The sequence below is a fragment of the Podarcis erhardii genome, assembly GCF_964252035.2.
Source record: "Podarcis erhardii genome assembly, chromosome: 3".
Taxonomy (NCBI): domain Eukaryota; kingdom Metazoa; phylum Chordata; class Lepidosauria; order Squamata; family Lacertidae; genus Podarcis; species Podarcis erhardii.
In genome coordinates, this window is record NC_138507.1 from 69,369,886 (window position 1) to 69,394,263 (window position 24,378).

The 24,378-nt window shown below is 38.9% G+C and overlaps 1 protein-coding gene across 14 annotated transcripts in view; it reads left to right on the forward strand.

The window, feature by feature from the left end:
- ARID1B (AT-rich interaction domain 1B) overlaps positions 1-24,378 on the forward strand; it is a 356,667-nt gene that overhangs the window by 126,380 nt on the left and 205,909 nt on the right. The window lies entirely within an intron of this gene.

The window sequence follows — 24,378 nt, forward strand, 5'->3', positions numbered from 1 at the left end:
GGCACCCCACTCTCCATTACAATAATGGGCCAGTTTCAACCTGCCGATATTTCCTTTCTTTTATTTTCCTCCCCGTCACCAATTCTAAAAAAAAAAGCTTTTATGCCAGTGCTAGGGAGCATTTACGGAATGTTTGATGTATTGGTAAGACAGCATGTTTTTCTGCTAAACTAATATAACTGGATAATTAAGTAGAGTCTTTTTGTGAGTTGATGCTCCTGCAACATATTAATAATCTTAAATAGAACCATAATACTGGAGAATGATAATACGTTTTAAAAAATACAGTATAGAGTAGTGAAAAAAAATCAAAAGATTTGACACCCCATTCCTGAAGACCTTCCATGGGAATCATTTGGGACTTGCTTCTAAATAAAGTGTTTAGGATCAGGTTGTCAGTATGCTTTGAGCAGTTTGGTTCAGCAGGTCCCTATGTCCTGGGGAAGCGCAGTCTGTTGTCCTGCTATTCAAAGATCTCTTTGTATGAAGAACCCTTTATTAAGCCTTTGAGGCTCTTGGGCAAAGTGGATTTTAGCCCAAGGCGTGCCCTTAATATGTTGAGAAACTTGCTGTAGTGCCCTGTGTTGCCACGACAGCTTTTGAACCTCAAAGAATTTCCTAACGCTATAGAACTTGAAGAACAATAATGGTGAATGATTTTTCTTCATTCAGTATTTATATTCCATTTCCTTTCACACTAAAAAGAAAGTACTGAAAAGTTACATGAAGTGAATTCAAGTCAAAGGTGTTTAACATATGTGGAGGAAATGAAGCATGGATTCAAGCAGTGATCAATGGAGTATAGCATTGTATGATCATTATTGAGCAATAAAGCAGGGTAGGAATTATCACAAGAATGTATATGTCATTCATCATGCCTTTATTTAATACTTCTTTTTCTTGCTTTCTTTCTTTTTATTGTCTCCTGTGTTTTATAGTCTTTGATCCTATATACAAGAATCAGATTCCCTCCTCATTTCTCTGACACTTTCACCCATCGTTATACAATGTTGAGCTTCAAGCAGAATTCCAGGGGAAATCTATGCAGCACATACTTTAAAACCATTTGAATGGCCTTAAAATATCTTACGTGTTACCTGCTTGCTTCAGTTTTTGCCTGAAATGTTCATTCCCCACATATATTATCAGAACACTAGCAACTTTACCTGCTGAGAAACTAACTTACATTAAACACAATTTCATTAAAATCACAACATTACACTTTTAAATCCAGCTGAGCTTTTGTGCTTAATGCAGGTATGAAATGTGCTACAAAATAGAATCATTTGCTATATCAGGAGATGGAGAATTAGGCCTTCTAAATAGAGCTCTGAGGTTTTGCTCTGTGTGTAACTGACGGGGAAATTGCTCTTTGGGCCTTTCTGTTTCATTATTTGCATAAAGATAACAAAGTCACCCGTAAATAGTATATTCCTAGTTTGGGCCATAATAGGAAGGTATGAGAGCTTCCCCTACACCTATTCCCGCATACAGTATTCACGCTGAGCAATAGATCACAGCACAGAAACTGAGACTTTACACACTTTCCCGAAGGTCGTCAAAGTACCCAGCAAACATGTCTTCAAGCTCCTGTTACCCAAGAGCTGGAATAAGATGTGTTTTCAGTAAAACACATCCAAAAATTCATCTCCTTTTATTATCTTATTACTTCCCACCCCTAGAAACAGGACGCAGATAACTTTTCAGTCCGTTATATTTTTAGTACATGATATTATTTAAACTCCAGGGCAGTTCAGTATTTGTAAAGTGTTATGAGATAATTTGATTAAGTATGTGATATATGTATGTAAACATAAGGACACAATTCTACTAAATACGTATAGAGGCCTGGTTTACACATCATGTGAAGCCAAAACCCATGACTTGTGCAAACCTGCAGGCTCTGGGAGAGAAGATTGTGACTTCTTTGCTTCTGTCTGGTCATTCTGCTGCTGTGCTGTGCTGAACTAAGCCATGGCTTGGCTTACTGTGCCATCTGAACCCAGACCCATGGCTACAGTTTCCTCTCTGAGATCCCACATGCTCACATGTTCTTACCAAGATATACAGTGGTACCTCGGGTTACAGATGCTTCAGGTTACATACGCTTCAGGTTATAGACTCCGCTAACCCAGAAATAGTACCTCGGGTTAAGAACTTTGCTTCAGGATGAGAACAGAAATCGTGCAGCAGCGGCAGCAGGAGGCCCCATTAACTAAAGTGGTGCTTCAGGTTAAGAACAGTTTTAGGTTAAGAATGGACCTCCAGAACAAATTAAGTTCTTAACCCGAGGTACCACTGTAGTTTGGCTTAGTGTGACATGTGAATGAGGCCACTGTAAATTCTGCAGGTTTCAGTGAAATAGATTAAAGCGAATGCTTAACTCTTCTTAGAATTAAGGTCTAGCAGGATCATGCTTTAGGTTAACCTAAGAACAGCCTTCAGGATCAGGCCAGTGACCCATGTAGTGCAGTATAATCAGTGCTATTTTTCCTGGGGGGACACAGGGGGACGCATACCCCTAAACATTTTATGAATCTAGGTTTGGCCTCATTGAGGGGCAGTACAGTGGTACCTCTAGATGCGAACGGGATCCGTTCTGGAGCCCTGTTTGCATCTAGAAGCAAGCGTAACTAGCAATGGCACGTCTGCGCATGCGCGTGTCGCTTTTCATTGCGCATGCGCGTGACGTCATTTTGAGCATCTGCGCATGCGTAAGCACTGAGTATACCGCTCACCAGCCAGATGCCTATGGGAATCCCACAAGCAGAACCCGAGCAAAAGAGCGCTCTCCCCTCCTGCGGTTTCTCACAACTGGTATTCAGAAGCATGCTGCCTCAGAGCAAACAGCGAAGCTAGTAGCAAAGTTTGTTTGGGATTTTCTCCTTTAGCTGCCTCCTTACAGGAAAAAGATGTAGGTAAGATGCCTTTCACTTGCAGCAGTTAGCTGTGGCATAAGCAACACTAATGTCCCTTCTGAATCACAAAAGAATATCCTCCTGGAACATTCTGCTAACACACTTTGCAGGGCTAATTTAGAAGTGATTTCCCTTAGGACGTTCACATTGAAAAATGTATTGTTCATTTAGAGATGAAATTTTTGTTTATTTGTTTGTTTGCTTGCTTATATGTTTCTTTTTGCTTGGTTTAGTAACTATCTTAATGGGAAGAAGGAAACTCAGACTAGTATAAAAAGCACATTATAGCATGTATTTTAAATGCAACATTTATCATATGCATTTTTATAAAACCTGGATGGCTACCTTCAACCTCATTGCTTTTAACTGACTGTAGTAACTTAAAAAAAAATCTTCTGGGAGCTTTATCTTATAAAGTCCTCTAATAATAAAGCCATATGAGATTATTATTCATACTCCTTAGTGTCCCACAAGGGAGACATTATGAACTCTTCCCTTTTACTGAATGTCCCCTATTTTTTTTTTTTAAGAACACATGAAGTTAAGGTTATCACATAATATTTCTAGTAAATAGTCCTTATGATAAGCTAGTGGAGTGTGGGAGTGGTTACATCTGTGAAAGAAAAAACACCAGAGAGAAGATTGAACAAAATGATTTTCAAATAAAATAATCAAAAGCACACAAACCTTTTTAAATGTCCGTTTTGTAATGGATACTTCAAATGCCAAAGAGAGACACCTTGAAATGGCATATATTGAGAACCTTGTAGCTGAAGGGAGACTGTGTAGGAGAAAGACTGTGTTAATTCTATCCGTGGTTGGTATCACCTAGAGAGCAGAGGTTAATGTTTCAGAGGGAGAAGAAAGGCAGTTTGCATGCAACTGACATTGAGGAAAAGAGAGATGAATATTTTAATACCCAGAGTCGAGGCCATATTTGTGGGCCAGGCTCTTTCTGGGTGCCTTCAAGAGGAACAGAGTAATGAAGACTGCTTGCCCCTCCCCATTCCTTCTTTTAAAAACAAATAATCCGGCTTCTCATTCTACATAGTTTGGTAATGCATTATTTCTGGAATGCAGCACTACTTCTGATCACTAATGTTTTTCTGGAACTTCTACATTTTGATTTGAGGATTAAATTATAGTACACATTAAATGTTTTATTCATTCTGTGAGTGCAGTTGTAGCAGCTGCTATTGGCATCAGTTGAAGGAAGAGTTGATACCTTATCGGTGTACAGAGTGAAAGATGAGGCTCTTTTCTAAATATGTTTGTCTTTTTACCTCAGGCAGTGTGAGACAAGCCACTTCCAATGGGGAGAAAATAGCTTCACATTTTTAAAGCACAAAATCATGTTGAGCAAGAATATGTATCTACCACACTGTTTCATGGTGACTCAAAACATTGGGCCTGCTAGCTCCTACAGATTAATTTGGCTGGCAGTCTCAGACAGATGTCTCTCCAGCCCCTTCCATTTAAGATCCTTTTAACTGGGGATGCTGGGAATTAAACCTGGTAGGTTAACACATGTGATACATGCACTGTTCCTTTGTACACACTGCCTTCATTGCTCGCAGCTTGGTAATGGGCACATTTCCCCTTCCTTTTGTTGCCTTTATTGTGTGAATTTATAGAATCAATTGATTCCAGCCTCCTGTATAGTAATCCATCTTTCTCCCACAGCTCTGTTCAGTAAAAAGCTCAGCTAGTAAACTAGGATAGAGGGTAACCCGATAAAGAAGAAAACAGGGCCTTTTGCCTTCAATACTTGTGTAGGAGAATTGATTACAACAGTTGCAGCTGGCATGGTATTTCACCTGGCTAACCTACTGTGACATCAGCACACAATGTCTCAGTTTTGGTCCCTGATACGTCCATGTAGGGCTGGGAAAAGCCCTTGTCTGAAATCCGGGAGAGCTTCTGCTAGGCTGTGCTGACAGTGGATCCAACATTGTAAGGCATCTTCCTACATTCCTGCCTATGTTTTGAGAATACAGCATTCAGAATTATTTTAAAAGGTTTATCATTTGGTAGAAATTTTAAAAACTTTGTAAGAGTTAGAAGCAGTGTTTGGACAACAGAGGTTCAATTTCTACACAAACACACACTCCTATTCTTTGTTTTTACAATAGTGAGTAATAAAGAACACCTGCCCATTTTTACTACATGCACACTACATAGAGAGAGTGCTGTACAGTAATAGATTACCGTATTTTTCGCTCTATAACACGCACTCGACCATAACACGCACATAGTTTTTAGAGGAGGAAAATCTGTAGGCATGCCACCCGTAGGCATTCCCTCCATAACACGCACAGACATTTCCCCTTACTTTTTAGGAGGAAAAAAGTGAGTGTTATGGTGCAAAAAATACGGTAATTCGCTTAGTAAGGGGTGAAATGCAGCTGTAGAAGAAAATAACTCTTGCTACTTAATTGTTTTTACTAATACCTGTAGCACTTCAGAAACATACTGAGTTCATTGGAGACCACATCTTGTTAACTCTCCCCAAATAGCACCAGAAATATACCAATGTACCTGTGTGAGGCTTAGAACATAAAAAATATCGGAAATCTTTATACACTCTCTGAGGGCAAAAAGAGCCTCTGTTTGTATTATTTTAAATGGCTAAATTCCCTTCACCAGAAGCATATCAGTTGATGGGCCTCTCTCATCCTCTCATCGTAAATGAAAGACTAATCAGATGAATTCTTTACATTCCTATGGGCTGAAAAAGAGAGAATATTTGATTTGAAAGTCTGCAGAATTGCCACTTGGTGGTCTCTGTGAGCATTCTCTGAGCAGCACTTTGACTGTGACATCGTTTTTCCTCAGTGGATGTTTCCTATAGGCTACATGTCCTCTGGACAGCAGTTGAATGGGTTTTCACAAAACTCAAAAGCATTTTTTCTTTCGTCTCCTTTTTCTTTTATCAGCTTTGTCAAGGAATACAGTTTTATTTTTAAGTAAGTTATTTGGGGAAAACAACAGTTAGAACAGAATTATTTTAACATGGTTCTTTTGCTTCTTCCCTTTCGTATATGTGGGCATGCACGCCTATGTGTATCTGTCCTACAGTCTCCCTTCACTCAGCATGAAATGGGGAAAGTTGAAGAACAGTGTGGCGATATATATTTATTTCACTGCTTCAGTTTTATTCAGTAAGAAATCCTCTGACTAAATAACTGGGTCTCTGAAATTTTAGAGCAACATGTTATTTTAAAAGGCCATCTAGTCCTTTCTCCTGCAGTTAGTCTGGAACAAATGCCCCTCAGACTGGCAATTATTTATTCAGTGTATCGAGGAGCTATCATGGAGCAGAATCAATTTACCCAAGTAATAAACTGTCCTAATCATTAAATAATTATATTGTAACTATTATTGTAAATTTAACTAAATATGCCTGATTTTTAAAACAATTTTACCCCATTACCTTTTTTACTTTCGTACAGCAGACTTTTCTATAATTGAAATGTTAGTATCCAACTTCTCTGGCTTAAATTCCTTAAGACATTGAATTCCAATTCATCTCACTGCTTTGAATGCCTCCTTTAGAAAGCATCCCCAGCCCTGAGACACACACACACACACACAGAGAGAGAGAGAGAGAGAGAGAGAGAGAGAGAGAGAGAGAGAGGTTGATGGCTGGTGGGTTAGGAAGGTGTGCAGTTGCCTCTCCATAAGTTTGGGTGTGTGTGTCCCATTTTGGTGGAGATTACAATTTCACCCAGGTGAACAGTATGCTGCCACCAATAATTGCCAGCAGAAAGCCCTGAAAGCTGACAGGGTGCTGGTGACTTTTGAACCACTGGATCTAAATCTCCATGGTTATTCAAAGGCCCTGGTCCTTGGGCTTCTGGAGGTGGCATAGCTTAACAGCCTCCATTTCTAAACTCCGGCTTCCCTTCTGACAATAAGAGAAGGCACAGGGAGAGGGGCCAGGGCCGGAAGGGGGCCAACAATCGATCGCGATCTACCAAAACCTCGCAGGGATCAACCAGTAGATCACGATCAATGTGTTGGACATCCCTGCTCTAGAGCAGTGGTTTCCAATTAGTTAAGTATTGTGGACCTCCTGTTTTTCAAAAGCCAACCCATAGACCCCTACTTTTTTGATATCTCTATTGTAGTTTTTGTTACGTGAATGCTGCTGCGGATCCCCTGTAGACCTGCTGGTGTCCACGGACCACCAGTTGGGAACCACCACTCTAGGGGATATTGTGGGTGGGCTCTAGCAAGAAGAGGTCATATTGCACAAATGATGACATTCAGTTTCACTCAATAAGTTGTATCAAAGCCACTGAAATCATGACTAACTTAAGTATTTATTTCAGCGGATATATTCTTATTAAACCCATAGACCCCTACTTTTTTGATATCTCTATTGTAGTTTATTGATATCTATTGATATCTCTATAAGGTGACCCTGCCGTATCAGGCCATTGGCCCATCTAGTTGTAGAATCATAGGGTTGGAAGGGACCCTGAGGATCATCTAGTCCAACCCACACCACCCCCTGCCAAATGCAGGAATATGCAGCGGTCCCATATAGGGATCAAACCTGCAACCTTGGGTTGGATATGAGCACACCTGGATTTGCTTCTGGAATCATCTCTCTCCTGAAGGTCACTTGGTTCTCGTACACCTGTGATTCCCAGAAACTGGTATCATTGCTGTTGTGGTTCATAGTCATTGATAGCCTTGTCCTCCATTTTGTCTAATCCTCTTATAAAAATATAAATCAGTCTGAGATGATGGACTTGGATACCACTGTATTAATTTTTTTGTACCCTTCCTGTCATGATAACAATAGTGTTCTCATGATGGTTGTGCTTTACACTGCAGGCTTATTGTGACTGTCAAAGAATTCTGTTTTGCCCTTCCTATGAAGTTTCCGTGGAGTCAGCAGAAAATGCACTAAGTTTGCAGTCCTATGCACTCATACCTGGGAGAAAATGGAACTTCACTCAGTGGAACTTACCAGTCACAGGATTGCACTGTAAGAGCTTATTAAGTCCCTTGTGAAGTAAGTTTAGGACATGATGCTTGCTGAGATGGAGCCCTCTTTCCTCTCACAGATTGGTCCTGGGAACATGTGTATACTTCACAGCACACCAGCCATTAGACAGCAAGCTAGGCAGGGCTTTGGTGAAAAGAGGAAGAATTGGATGAGTCAAAAGGAGGTATGGGCAGGCCTCCTTTTCAGTGCAATATATTGTAGAGCATGCATGCTGAGGGGTGGCTAGAGGAAGATTGCCATTTAGGTGTTCATTGAGCCCAATTCCTATCCTTTGCTGTGTGTGTAGCTGCACCCATAAGGAATCCTTTTTGCTACTATTTTACAAGATTTAGAATAAAGCAAACTAGTTATTGAAGTGTCAATAATGTATTTCATCATAATTGGCAATCCAACACACTGTCAGTTTTCTGTGTGATTTTCTTAAATTTTGAAATAGTGCTTGTTATGATGTAATGCCTACAGTTAATATGACTCGGACTAGGACCTGTTGACTTCAGTGGATTTAATGTTATTAAATATACCCATCTGTTAAGATGTTTCTGTTTTCTTGACTTTATTCCCATTTCTCATTAATAATGAATACAGTATGTTGATCATCTGATTGCAATTTATCTTCATATAGAAAATAGAACTGAATAATGGAACTATATTATCTCTTGATGATGATAACTTAGTTTATTACATTAGTAATTAAGGCTGCAATCCTAAGTCCATTTACCTCGGAGTTTGTTCTGTTTAATTCACTAGGACTTAACTTCTGAGCAGACATGGTTAGGATTGCATTGTAAGTAAGTACCAAAAGCCTTGGTTTCTGAACGTTTTGGAAGTAAACGGACTTCCAAAACAGATTCTGTTCGACTTCCAAGGTATGACGGTACTATCTACAACAGTAGGTAAAAACCCACCATGTAACTTGTGTGAGAAATACAAAAAAAAAATAATTTATATCCTTATGCAAAGTAAATTGCCTGTAAATAGTAGCTTAAAATGTGTACCCTTCAGACCATATTTTTATTTGGGAATTCTTCAAGTCTCAACTGTCTTGTGTCATGCCTGCCAAACCTAATGGGGCAAAGTTTAGAATGTCTCCTTAGACACAGAGGCTCCAGGCCTCCCCCCCCCCCCCATTACTGACAAGAAAGGTGGGAGTGCAGGAGTCTTCAGCCTGAGGAGGTGTCCTGACAGGCCCCATTAGCTGCTTAGGTAGTTAGACTGGAGCTAAGAGTGAGGACAAAGGCTTCAATTGCAACAAGTCAATATGACTTCTGCATTTGTCTCCCAGTGTGCGCGCTCTATTGAATGTTTGCGTTTAAAGACATTTCCATTATTTTATTCAACACTATGTGCACCACACCTTCTTTTAACCCCTCAAGCATCTGCTTATGACACCAGAAGGGACTTAATACTATATCAGCATGGGCTATATAGTTCATTATTTATACAAGGAGAGAAATGTTGGATCAGATGATGAGAACACCACATATTGCTTTTCCTAAGTAACATATGAAAGAATTGCTTCTGATTCAGGGAGTCTTATATATGTATTTATTCAGTAATTTTGTGTGTGTGTATGTACCGTACATAGATATTCTCATTCTCTCTCTCTCTCGCTCTCTCTCTCTATGTTTCAAAGCTGGTTGGAAGCAAATGCATGCTTTAAAACCAATATAAAAATTGAAAGAGGCAAAAGTAATTCTTTACACACTTAACTGCAAAGTCTTTTCCTCATATTTAATTGGTAGTATTTAAATATTGACCATAGTGGATTGTTTTTCATTTAACCCCATAAGTTAACTTGCAGTGCTTTTATATATTTGTTCACTTTTACATTAAAAATTGTTTCAAAAATACTACCTTTTTCCCCCCAGAGGCACGAGTATAGCACATGTCCCAGTTCCCTCTTTTCTTTCTAATACTTAGATTGTTACACACATCTTGTGAAAAATTGTTTAATTTTTATGGCTTGAGAAAGCAGACTATACTGACTGTAAATTCAAAACATCTGCACTGCGTTGCTGATGTAAATCGTTAAATCTGCAATTTTATGTGTACTTTGCTTTTTCCTAACAAATTAACACTTAAAATATTGAAGGGATATTTCATACCTCTATTTTCTTCATCATATATTAATGACTTAGACTGCAGTTTGATACATACCTCCCTAGAATCATCAAATTGGAAGGACACCAAAGGTCATCTAGTCCAACTCACTGTAATGCAGGAATCATAGCTAAAGCATCCCTGCCAGATGGCCATCTAACCTCTGTTTAAAAACCTCCAGTGATCGCTTATTAACCCAGTTCCCACCCTGAATTCAATTTTTTCCCTTCCCCATCTTTACATCCTCCTCCTCCTCTGTACTTAACCAGCAGTAAAAATACCTTTATACTCAGTTGGACTTCTTCTGGGTAGACTTGTATCAGATTTTTTTAGTTCATTCTAGATCTTCATCTCAAACCTATATATTGTGTTCAGTCTCTGATTCACTTATACTTTAATGTCAAAATAATAGTATTTCTGATTATATGTGTCTTAGTGTTTGTAACTTAATTCAAATTTTACATTAGTTGTTTTTAAACTTTATTGGCAAAACCAATCTTTGTTTATTCTGGAACTCGAAATCTGAAATAATCTTACTATTCTTTCAGCCATATGTTTTAAATAATGCACTTTTTACTTTGTTAAAAGTGAGCATGTTAAGACGTGGTTTCTAGTATTGAGCATGCATTGGTGGGAGTAAGGTCTAAATGAAATGATGGATTTGTAATGCTGTTCCAAACGCTACCCACCAAATTCAGGATATGGAGGTCTTTTTCCTACCTCATTTGTGGAGGTGTCTGGTGCTTATCTTCATAAAGTTATGATGAAGTGGCCAAGGCATGTACAGGTTCTTTTAAAAATTCCTGTGCCACTCTCTGGGCAATATGCAGCTTCCCTGACTTCTTGGGAAGCATGCGGGAGCATGTTACGTTACATTGTCCTCCTATGGGACTTCCAGAAAGTACAGACGAAATTAATCCGTTCCGCGAGTCTCTTCGTCTAGCTGTTTTTTCGTCTTGCGAAGCAAGCCCATTGACGACTTAGCGGATTAGCGCTATTAGCGGCTTTTAGCGGCTTATCGGCTTAGCAGATAAGCGGCTTAGCGGCTTAGAAAAAGGGGGGGAAAGGGGAAAAAAACCGCAGGAACTTGCAAGACATTTTCGTCTTGCGAAGCAAGCCCATAGGAAATTCGTTTTGCGAAGCACCTCCAAAACGGAAAACCCTTTCGTCTAGCGGGTTTTCCGTCTTGCGAGGCGTTCGTCTTGCGGGGCACCACTGTATGTGAAGCTGGTAAGGTTATAGCGAGGTGCACTGGGAATACTCTGGGATCCAGTAGATACTTTCATGAGTACAAAGGAAGGGGTTTTCACCTATTGCCCCTTTTATTTTCTGTCTCCTTTATCCTCCACCTCGGCAGTGGGTTGGGGGACCCTTTGGAACAGTGAGGGAAACATTGCAGGGAGCTGCTAGAGAAAGGGGGAATTTGCAAAAGCCGGTCCATCCCACTGCCCATTCTGCTCCTGGAATGTGCCACTGAATCCAAGAGCCTTCTGCCAGCTGAGGGACACAACTGGATTAACATAACTAAATCTCAGGAAGAGTTAAAGACATGCCCCATCCCATGTCTAAACATGTCTGCATTGCAAAGACTCCTCATAGCATCCTATTTCTTGTACTAATCGTGTCAGACCTTGGCAAATAACTTGGACAGAGGACTACCTGAAAGACTCAAGCACATCTGTTACTGTCCATGCTAGTAGACGTAGAATAATACCACAGTAACATGCATCCAAAATGTCAGCTACTGGTCCTAGTCTTCATCAGAGTAGCTGAAAAAAGATTGGTTTGTTTTTATTTGGAATGTGTTGGTTAGAAATATACCCTTTAAATATTCTAGTGTTCCTCTCTAAGTGTAAATAAAATCATTTGGCACAGCAGAATGTGTAGTCTATCACAGTAGGTGTAGTATGTATTATCCAACTTTTTTCAGACAACATGTTTTATAGCTTTTGTCTTTTTGTAAGTGTCTTTGCATTCTCAGTGAAGAAAAATGTCAAAGAATTAACCTCAAAGCAGTGGGTAGAAAGATCTGAGTAGATAGAGTAGAAACATAATTTTGAAGATAACTGCTTGCAGAAATCAACAGCAAGGACTCATTACATTTCACAAAGTAAGTTTATATTCTGTATTTTATATGTTTGTGACCAATAATAGAATTTGCTCTGTGGGGTTCCACAAGGTTCCACTCTTTCCCTGATATGGTTTAACATCTCTATGGAAATGTTGGGAGAAGTAATCCAGGGAACTGACTGCAGTATCCTCAGTATGCAGATGAAACAACTCTGTCTTTCCATTCCATCTGAATCAGGAGGGACTGGTGACTTGAAGCAGTAATGGGTCAATAAACTTGAGACTGAATCCTGACAAGATATAGGTACTGATAGTAGGCAGTTGCAGGATTTGGGAATTGGGTAGGAGGTCTGTTCTGGAAGAAATTATGTTCCCCCAGAAGGAGCATTCTGGGATGTTCCTTGAGCCAACCAGACAGACCAAAACCAAAACTAAACAATACCTCACATAGATACATTAAAACCAAGAGAAAAAGAAAGTTTTAGTTTTCATTGTGGTAATTCTTCTAATACTGTACTTATAGGTGTCAGAATGCGATTCTGACTTGTTTTCTCCATCAAAAATCTTACACTCCCTTAGACAGGATATTACTGGACAGTGTTTAATTTGTGATTTTGCAGATATATTTTGTTTGGGGTTTGTTGTTGTTGTTGTGTTTTCGGGGTCAAGCAAGTTTTAATTAATTAAAATGTGTATAAAGTGGTACCTTGGGTTAAGTACGTAATTCGTTCCGGAGGTCCGTTCTTAACCTGAAACCGTTCTTAACCTGAAGCACCACTTTAGCTAATGGGGCCTCCCGCTGCTGCCGCACCACCGGAGCACGATTTCTGTTCCCATCCTGAAGCAAAGTTCTTAACCTGAGGTACTCTTTCTGGGTTAGTGGAGTCTGTAACCTGAAGCGTATGTAAGCTGAAGTGTATGTAACCCGAGGTACCACTGTACACCTGTTTATAATGTGTGTTATGCTAGCATTTCACTGCAGTGTACAGCAGTATAATAAAACAGCACTCAAATTCATTAAAACAGTAACATTCAGTAAAATATACTGTTTATTATGTGAGTATCTGAGGGCAGTATACAACAGTATAATAAATTACAATTCAAATAAAATTAAAATGCACACACACACGGCCCTGGGACTCCTCATAAGGAAGCTGTGCCTGGAGGAAGAACTGTGAGGGGAGAGACTTTGTTAACCACCTGCCTTGCTCCACCCTCTAGTCTCTGCTTCTCAGTTTGTATTGTATTATTTTATGTACTGTGGCTTGCCATGTTTTATTGATTATAGTTTAGAAATTATTTATTGTTACTGTTGAGTGGATTTGTGTTTAACTTTTATATGTTGATATTATTATTTTATACTTTTCTAATAATTGTTGAATGTTACTTTTTGATGTAGGTGGCACCGTGGGTTAAACCACAGAGCCTAGGACTTGCTGATCAGAAGGTTGGCGGTTCGAATCCCCGTGATGGGGTGAGCTCCCGTTGCTCAGTCCGTGCTCCTGCCAACCTAGCAGTTCGAAAGCACGTCAAAGTGCAAGTAGATAAATAGGTACCGCTCCGGTGCGTTTCCGTGCACTGCTCTGGTTTGCCAGAAGCGGCTTAGTCATGCTGGCCACATGACCCGGAAGCTGTACGCTGGCTCCCTTGGCCAATAAAGCGAGATGAGCGCCGCAACCCCAGAGTCGGTCATGACTGGACCTTTATCTTACTTTTTGATGTAGGTTGCTTATTTTAAAGTTTTGTTTTATTATCACATTTTTGTATTGCATTAGATTGTTCTAAGATGTACATTTTTTGTTTCTTCAGCTTGTAAACCGCCTTGAGTATTGTAAGATAGAAAGATGGTATACAAATAAAAAAATGATGATGGTGATGAAATGCAGCAAATCTAAACTATTGGGCAGACAGTACAAAGATTCTTAGAGTCCCATAATGGCTGGTTAAGCAAAAGGCATGATAAACAAAAAAGTTTTCAACATGCACTGAAATTGCATTAATTGGTTGAAAGTGTATTTGACAGCAACTGGCTTATTGCCAGCTGTTTGCCCCGTCACAAGCTTGACTATCTAAAATCTAGAGAAATGGAGTAGAGCTATCTCTTCAGAGAGTATGTTTCCTATTGCCTGTCTAATACTGTCTCTGGAAAACCTTGCATCCCAAATGCTTCCAGGGCATCCGAGACACTCTGCAATCTGAAAATACGCCTTTCTGCTAAATTTCACAGGTTCCCACATGTATTATATATTATGCAACCCTGAGCTTCTCCTACTTTCTAGTTTATAAATGTTTCTCTCTTTTTCTACTCTGCTTTTTGTGTGCGTGCGTCAGTTTGCCAGGAAATGTCATACAATAGGAAACATGGAATACAAGAAGAGCCGCTGCTAGGAAAATGGGGGGGGGGGTATTGATTATTCAGTACCTCCTAACCTTTAAATTCCACATTTTTTCACCTTCCATATCATTTTTTATACGTTGGTTCTTGTTACAGGAGTGAACAAGCTTAACAGTAAAAGACACATGCATGCAGACAGTGCCAACATGCATTAAAATATGTGTTCCACTAGTGTGTTTTCTGCTGGGTGTCTTTAAAAAGGGGGTGGGGCTAGGAAACAGAAGGATAGCACAAGGGCTTTGCTTACTGTTTCATGAGGCTTTTAGAATGGATTCCCATCTGTTAGGCCTGTGCGCTGATAAAGCTTGCAACAGCTGGCCTGGCTCTCTGCTAATCCATCCATTCCATCTACAGATCAGAAGGTGGCCTGTTTCTTCTCAGAGGCCCCTGGACCTTAGAGACTAGCCTGAGCCCCTCAGTGTCCCCAATGGATCTACAAACAAGTATAATTATATGACACAAGTGCTAGTAACTTGAGCATGTTGAGGATGACAATTGTATAGTATGGAACGTTGATTCAGTAACCTCATCCTGGAAGCAGTGTCCCCATCCCCCCTTTAAACAGGATAAAATATACAGCTAAAATATACATCTAATGTCTGACATTGAAATGGGGAAACAAACTGACTTGGAAGCATTTGTATGACATCTGCATGCTTATGTATTTTGTGTGACATATTTGTTTCCATTGTTCCTCCTAACAACTCTTTCTTCAAATCCCGTATTTTGGAAAAGTTCCCATTACTTCACTGGAAGTTAAAATATTGCATCCTAGAAGCCCTTAAATTGATTACTTTAATGTATACATGGGACTGCCTTTGAAAAGCCTTAAAAATTTCAACTAGTTCAAAACATTACATTCACGCTATTATCAGGGGCTTTTAAAGGATCTTTTGTGGCCAGAGTTTGTTCCTGGGCACAACACAAAGTGTTGCTTTTTACCTTTAATCCTGAAATGGTCTACAATCAGGATATCTGAACAGGAAACTTCCACCATATGAATCTGCTATTCAGAGTTGTCGTCTGATATCTAGTGCTTTATTCTGATTGTTTTGATGTTTTTATTAATTGTTGTTTAGCACTCTTAAGTGTCTTTTATGAAAGGCAATATACGAATATTTTAGATTAGTTTTATTAGATTTTTTTAAAATTAGGGAAACTGTAAAATAATCATTTCACTTGTTCTTAAGTGAAGATATTTAGTTCTTGTAAACCAGTATTTTTAACTTCACACTCCCTCCACAGCCTCTGAATGCTTTTGCAAATACAGGTATACAGAACACGTTGTCCCGAGTACCTCTTGTTTCTGTCACTAGCAGATCAAAAATAGATTCTCGTGTTTTATATTAATTGATAAAGAACTGTGTTCATATAGTTTAATTTCCAAAACCTAGAACTATGTAAGTAAAAAATAAAGAGCTAGGCAGGCATGTAAATAAATGTGTGATAATCATTGCAACATGTAACTTTGCGTCATATTTTAGTGCTGATCTGCTGCCGTTCTTTACTTACCCTTCAAGAGTATGTTTTTCAAAACAAAGATTGGTTTTCCTTTCTGAAATGTTAGAATGGCTAAAATGAAGTCCAGTGCAGTGTTGCTTAAAATAGAGATAAAGGGGGTTATGCAGCGTATCATTGTCATGTAAAGTTATAGTTCTACTGGGAGATGTTTTCTGTAAGTCTTGGTCCTAAGAAGGATTATTTTATTTTATTTTTTACAAAGTGAATTATTAAAATGTATTTAGTTTGGGGAAGGATCTATTTAATCACCAGCTTTGATCGCATTACATGAAAGTAACTTCATATTTCGTATAGTTTTATAATTAAGGTATATAACAGCTGCAAATATTGAGCACTGTTTCCAATTTACAACATTTCAAATATTAAAATAGTATATTTATTTACCTGGTTCCTTGTACTCATAGAGTATGTCCAACAGCGCTCATACAAATTGCTATCAGCAAGTCTCCCTGTGCCCATTCTGTCATTCCCTCCTTCTCAAGTCCTTCTGTCTTTGAAGATGAGATTGGAAAAGAACCAGCAAATTTGGCAGTGTATTTTGGTGGGCTGCCATGTCAAGAATTTTGAATTTCATGCACTCAGCAGGGTACAGTGCACTCTATGACATATAATCCCAGAATATGTTAACTTTGAGCAAAATGTACCGTTTAACATATGCATGCTTTTTACATTTAGTAAACGCTTTCTTTCACTTCTTCTGACATTATTTCAGTTCAAGATTCCCCCACCTCCCGGCCCCGTGATACCTCAAACAGGATAGATGTGTATGCTAAACCCAGGTCAGATTGAATGGAATCAAAAATATCATTTATTGGCAACAATTTTCTCATCTGACAGAGGTCAGAGATGACAGAAGTTTATACAGAGGTAGCTTCAATGCCAATGAAAATAGATTCCTTACACACTGCAGTTTCTGATGTTTTCTAGTCATTTTTTTAACTACTACTACTATGTAAAAAGTGTCCTATTTTCAGGATGCCAACAAATTGCCTTCCTAGGCTGCCTTTCCACTTAGCCCCTAAAAGTATTTTAAAACAAACATGTGTTTAATGAATATGAAAATAGTAAAACCACAATAAAGGAGCTAAGTCTTTGGCTCAAACAAGTGCACAAGGTGATCTGCTTAAAAAAAATATTTAGCCACCTGGGTGCCAGGTCAGTCTTCTGACATATTCAAAATCTGTTTTAAGGAAACACTGGGATTGTTATTCCCCCTTGCCATCAGTTGTGACTGGGGGTGACTGATAAGCCTAAGCCACTGGAAGGCATTCCTGTTTGGGGATTGCTCTTCCATGGTCTGCAATTTTGCTTCTAGAATGATTGTGAATCGGTGGCAATAGAACATGGCAAGATCTGAGCAAAAGCTTCTGCAGACCAAACAAATGTAGAAACAAGGAAGAAAATGGGCACATTTTCCATGATCGAGATGAAGACTCCTCTAAACTGAGTTTCAAGACCTTGCATAAAATTTGATTGCCTGGTCTGATGGTGTAAACTAATATATGCATGCTGACTTGTAGCTTCAGTGAAAGGGCTATTTACATCCCTTAACTGTAACTGAGTTTCTGCTTTGCTCTACCACGGCTATTTGTATGTTGTGTTCTTGCTGAGGAACTGCAGCATGTAGTCTTGTAGATACAGCAAAGCATTTGACTGGAACTCATAGAGGAGAGAGCTATCAATGGCTACTAGCCACGATGGCTGTGCTTTACCTCCACAGCTCAAGGCAGCTATGCTCCCAAATGCTCCCGAATACAGTTGTACCTTGGTTTTTGAACAACTTAGTTCCCGAACGTTTTGGGTCCTGAACGCTGCAAACCCGGAAGTGACTGTTCCGGTTTGCGAACTATTTTTGGATGCCGAACGTCCGACAGGGCTTCCGTGGCTTCTGATTGGCTGCAGGAGCTTCCAAGGGAGGGGCTAATTGTGATGGTGCTGGGAGAGGCTCTTTGTTTGTTTGTTTGCTTGTTTGTTTGCTTGTTTTCCTCCTCCTTGGCCCCAGAAGCTATTTGTCCTGCAAGGGGAAAACATACAGAGGTACCCACTAATTCATCCTTGGAAATGATGCAGAATAATTTGTTGCTAACTAGATTTATGTATGCTGTTCCTATGAGGAAATACTTCATTGGGAATCCTAGGTTTTTTTCATAATATCAGTTTTCACCTTGATACGCATTTGAAGTTAGTGATACCTTCCTCTCTTTCTAGTTTTATTATAAAACTGAAACTATTAAAGATTAACCACATATCTTAGTATTATGTTATTGTATTAATAGAAAATGTGGAAGAGTATTATCTTCTGTGATTCGAAAATGTGCACTAAGTCCACCAATGCCAGCCTGGTATCCCTTGTGTTCCTGCAAATGTTGCTTAAATATTGTTTAAAAATCTTATATCTCGTTAACTCGTTATACAGTATTGCTGTAGCCCAAGTTTTTAAACAGCATTAAACCTAACTGAAGGTTTTGTTTTGTGTGCCAATATACTTCAGTGCATCTTTCACTGACAGCTAAAATGTAATTAATAACTTCTTAAATGCCATATTCCCATCCCAGCCACTTCCAGTTCTGTTTGCTTAAAACTGTCTGGCCATGTTCTCAGCCTTTGTTCCTGCTCCCTTAAGTGAGAATGTCATGCTTCCTTTTTAACTGAACTTGTGGAACTGGTCAAACTAGATTGACATAGATGTGTAAGATTACATTTGCTATTCCTTTAGCTTTGTAGACAAAATGCAGCCCTAATGATGCCTCTGTCTGGTTCAGGGTACATTAAAGCATGCGCTTTCCTGTAGGATAAATGATGTGGAAATCTAATTCACCTTGATGCGTCCTTTCTGTCTATTTCTTACATCCCTGTGCTGTGTCCCCCCCTTTCCTCCTCCCTCCTTTGAAAGTTGTAGAGAAAAGTTCAAAGCAACAAAGTTCTCTCTTCAGGCATGTGGAGTGAATAAGGAATGATATGATAGGGAATGAAGGGAAAACATACTCTGGCAGTCTGCTGCACTCAGAATGTTGAGTTGTTCATCAAACAGCTGTGGGTAGTGAATGGCTCAGTTTTGAGTGGACTAAAGGAGCAAATAGACATCGTGTTTATATTTCGAAGGGTATCCTAAAACTAGCTTTCTTTTTCAAGTTTTTTGGGATTATATAAGCTTTTTGTTGTCGTTAATGGTGCTTTCCTAGCTTTCCTTAAGAGAGTGAAGGTCAGTGTTATAACCAGGCTGTTCTCTTTAGGTAATAAAAATTTAAGAGATTTTAAAAGTAGAACACATTGCCTACATAGAGTAATCAGTGATGCACATTCTTCTAATTTGTGTGTCTTAGTTCCACATATATTTTGTTGTTGTTTAGTCGTTTAGTCATGTCCAACATATATTTTAGTGTGCTTTATATCAGTATTTGAATAACCATAAGGGGCAGGGTGGGTTGGAAATTATAAAATCTCAGTGAATAAATAAGTCATGGAATAAATAACTTACACCATTTAAAAAAATATGAATAGATACAGATTTAGCATGGCCCACTCCATCATCTCAGTTGGAACTCCTTCGTTTCACCTGGTTCTTAAACATTTTACTTGTTTTTTGTTTCCTCTCTATCTTTCCCTTTTGTTTTTTTTGTGGGCAGAGACTGTATTGTTTTAAAATATTTGTTCAGCTCCTAGATAATTTAAATAAATAAATGAGTTTAAATGGGCAAAGAGGTGCAGTGAATCTCCATACAGGTGAGATGAGAGGAGTGCTACATCCTGTATTTAGCTGCCTAAGACCATGTAGTGTGTAGTAACTCCCCTTTCTCTACAGGGTTCCTCATCAGAGAAGACTAGACTACCCCAGGAGGAATATAGTAAATGGCAGATGAAAAACTATGGGTTATATGCAATGTCCCACACCTGGAGTTCCATATGTGCAGCTGGACTTCCCTTTCTTCTGCTCTCCCCATGTGCCCCAAAATATGCTCTCTGCCTTCCAGAGCAGATTTTGAGGGTGCATAGGGGGCTGCAGGGAGATGAGCAGGAAGGGGATGTTTTGTCATGCAGGTAGTTGTTGTTTTTTAAATGGTTTGTAAAAGATTTAGATTTGTAATCCTAAACTCACGAGTAAAGTCTATAGAATGTGTAACTTACTCTTAAGTAACCTGCTTTAGATGTGAATTGCAAATGTGGATTTTCCATCTACAGTGGGTGAAGGGGTTATGAATTGGGCATCCCAGACTGTAAGTCTGGAGCTGAGAACCTAAATGACTGTACTTCGAATCTTCTGTGCCATTTTCCCCACCTTATTCCAAGCTAAGGTGTTGGATCTACATTCATGGTGATTCCCCTGGGCACCACTAAATTTACTTTCAGGTAATTTTTTACTTAGGTAAAGAAGTGGATGGGTGTATTAAGTCAGTACTGTACTAACATTTCTCCACTCATTTTTATTTAAACATTTCAATTTATTTTAACTAATTTCTGTTGAAATCCTAAAAATCACCAAGGGAACCAAATTAATACTGGGAACCAGAATATCTGTAAAATGAATAGGAGATGAATTTAGCTTGAAGGTTTAAACATCCCTTTTATTAACATTCATATTACATGTAGCAATGTGGGAAACGTGAACAATTTGGGAAACGTGAACAATTTTGACTGCATGCTTTCACATGGAGAGACAGTCTTTTCCCTTTTGCCAATCCATTTTACCATTGAAGCATCTGACTTAAAGGAGGTTAGCTGAATGTCTCAGTGTGGTGACTTTAAACGGTCTTTGTATGAGTACTTTGAACAGTGCTAATAACAATGGTTTCTGTCAATTGCAAAAGGGGATCTGACCAATTTTAGTAAAATAGTGGCACTGGACCCACAGAGCTTATTTTTGAAATAGTGTTTCAGTTTGAACTGAGTTAAAGCGATCATTTTAAAGAAACAGTTTTTCACCTCACTGTAAATGATAGACAGCTACTAGACGAGGTAATGATCTGTCTTCATGTTTGATGCCTCCTTTTATCAGTCCAAGGTTTTTCACTGAGTCAGATCTATTGATTAGCATTAGTCTACTTTCCAGGAAACTCGTTTTGCATTGAATGTCACACCCTAAGTATACTAAATATATGCCAAGAGAGTGCTTGAACTCTGTTGAACGCTGCCTGGTAAATTATATGTTTGCAGAGTGTTTTTAGTAAGTGTAATAGGTATGAGCCCCTCAAGTGTTAACTGAGGTCATCTTTTCCTTGTAGCAGTGTGGAGAATATGATGGATCAAATAGAAGATAGGCACTGTACATTTACCAGTATTTTCTAGGATGCAGGTAATGGCGTGCATGTGATATATCTAGTGGCACATAGTAATAACTTGTGGAAGAAATATAATTTCTACTCCAAATCAGCCAACGTAATTTACTTAGAAAATTTAAATAAGGGTGAAAAATAAAGAAAGCTTGCTTCATTTGTCACAAATCAACTATGTTAGTTCAGAAACCCTGGAAAGTTGGGTGTTCTCTGGGTGTATTTTTAAAAACCTCTCTTTTTTTTTGAGGCAGTGTTTGATGGGGTTCAGGTGCTACTCTTTAAATAAACTTGGGTCACTTCTAAAGCAGAAGGTGAAGTACAATGCTTCTGAGTAATTATGTTAATTATACTGATGGGGGCTAGATAGGAATTAATTGAGACCTTGGGGAGATGAGACGAAGACTGGACTTGTATTCTATGACTGTGGTTGCCTATTGGTTGAGGGTTTTTAAATTTATAATAAAGGCATTTTTTAAAAATAACTTGAATGGTGGGAGAATTGACTTATCCCCAAAAGTGCAATTGTTAAGGAATCTTGAGTTAAATCAAAACTCTTTTATTATATCCTTTTGTTTAGATGATAATGTGCACATTTGATTCAAAATACGCCCTTGTGCTCATTTTGCTGAGGGCCCCCTGGACTCTGCCCAAAAGTCCTGCTCTGTTGGCATCATTGATTAGGAACACAATCAATATATATTATTAATGCCATTCACTGTGCATTTTTCCATGGAATTCTATCCATTTCAATAAGAATGGCATAGGAATGCTTCCTCCTTGGATTGTTAGTCCCTTGGTTTTCATTAGATATAGTCTGGAGACTGGCATTTAATCATGACTTTCTCTCTGTTCGTCACTCCCACTTAAGGGCTCAGAATGGAATTTTGAATCAGATGAAGAAAACAATCACTATTCCTAAAAATTCTAATTCTATTTAGATCAAACAATCACCCACTTTCCCATTTTCCCATAACCAGTGTACTGGTTACATCCTTCTTTGTATTCATTCACTTTTGCTATGATTTCATAGAATCATAGAGTTGGAAGGGTCACCTAGTCCCAACTCCCTGCAGTGCAGGAATTTCAACTAAAGCCTCCATGACAGATGGCCATCCAACCTCTGCTTAAAAACATTCAGTGAAGCGAGTCCACCAACTTCTGAGGATATCCATTCCACTGTTAAACAGCTCTTACAGTCAAAAAGTTCTTCCTGATGTTTAATTAGAATCTCCTTTATTGTAACTTGAATCCATTGGTTTGGGTCCTAACCTCTGGAGCAGGAGCAGGCGAAGACAAGCTTGTGGTCTACTAGGACCCCAAGACCCTTTTCACATGTACTACTGGTAAGCCAGGTGTCTCCCATCTTATATTTTTGCAGCTGGTTATTCCTACCTAAGTGTAGAACCTTACATCTCCAATCTGTTATGGTCATCTTGAATCCGGGATTCTGTCTTCTGTGGTATTAGCTACCCATTCCCATTTGGTGTCATCTGCATATTTGATGAGCTTCCTCTCATCAACTGAGGGCTTCTAGAGTGGTTTTACTGTGCAAACTAGCCTCCAAACAGAAGAACTGTAGAGTGGGGACAGATAATTATATTGTATTTTGAATGTTATCTCATTCTAAGGAGAGAGGGAGTTTTTGTATTATCTACAGTTTATATACATTTATATCATAAAGGTGTTGTGCAATTTCAACTATAATTTCCGCTATGGTAGATGGCATTTTCCCACATGCTACTGATTAGAAATACTCCAAATACTCTCGTCCGTGCTGGCTGCTTTTCTTTGCTCATATCAGTGCTATATAATATAATCAGATGCTGACTTCTTCTCAGGTGAGTGTACCAGTTTGACTATGTATGCTAAATGAAGGACAAGAAGAGGGATAGTGTTTCTTCTGCTCTCTTATCTGAAAACCCTGGCATTAACTTGGTAGAATAAAAACGATATCATGTGGGAGGCTCCTGGAGTGATTTTACTGTGCAAGCACTAGCCTCCAAACAGAAGAACTGGAGAAGGGGAAAAGGGAATACAAAGCAGAAATGTAAAACCCACAGAAATAGGAAGAGATTTCACAATATTACATTCCTGCTTTCTTTTTAAAAAGCCATTTATATATCCTGCACTTAAAAAATGTGGAAATTTCTACTTTGTTATCTTACCTGTCAGTTGAAATTTCACTAAATACTTGCAGTAGGGTTGTGTTGGCATAAAACTCCCTGAATGTCTTCAAGGTACTGCACTGAAAAATTCACCCTTTGCCATGCCACTTCTCTACCAATCCTGATCTTCACAAGAGCTTTCTGGCAATGGTGCAGGTGCCATGATAGCACAAGCACAGCCCTGCTCTATGAAACCCAAGACCCAGCTAGTCCTGCAGTGTGATCTTAACAGTGGCCAACCAAATGCCTACAGGAAGCACACAATCAGGACATGAGTGCAGTAACACTTTCCCACTCATGTTCCCTAGCAACTGATACTCAGAAGGCATTATTGCTAGTAGCTATTGATAGCCTTATCTTCCATGAATTTGCCTAACCCATTTTTAAAGCCATCTAGGTTGGCAGCTATCACTTGGGCACCAGCTGCCTGGCTCTCAGTATAGTTATAGAACGACAATTTATGGTGCTCTGTGGCCAATCCTAATGCTTACTTGTCTGTACAGAAGCTCAAAAGATCAGTCCATTAGATAATCTGTAAAAATGTCTTAAACCTTAAAAAAATATATAAGATAATACTATTTGACTTGTTAAACTAATTGTAACATTGTATTCTTTCTTGTTATGCTTCGTGCATTATTGTTGCAAACAAGAGTTCTTCCTCTAGTTTTCACAGAACAAAGTCTTAATATTAAATATAATGAGTAATAGTTCTCATTAACTGTGATATAAAACATTACGCTCTCAGATCTCTGGTCCACGTACTCTTCTGTTCTTTCTTCAAAATGAAGATGAACACATCTAACCAATGAAGGTTTTTACTCCTTGGTAGAGAGGTCCACAACAGTGTCACAATACACAATAATCTTATAAATTGTCACTTGTCAACAGAATGATTGAGTACATGTAACTATAGTCCAGA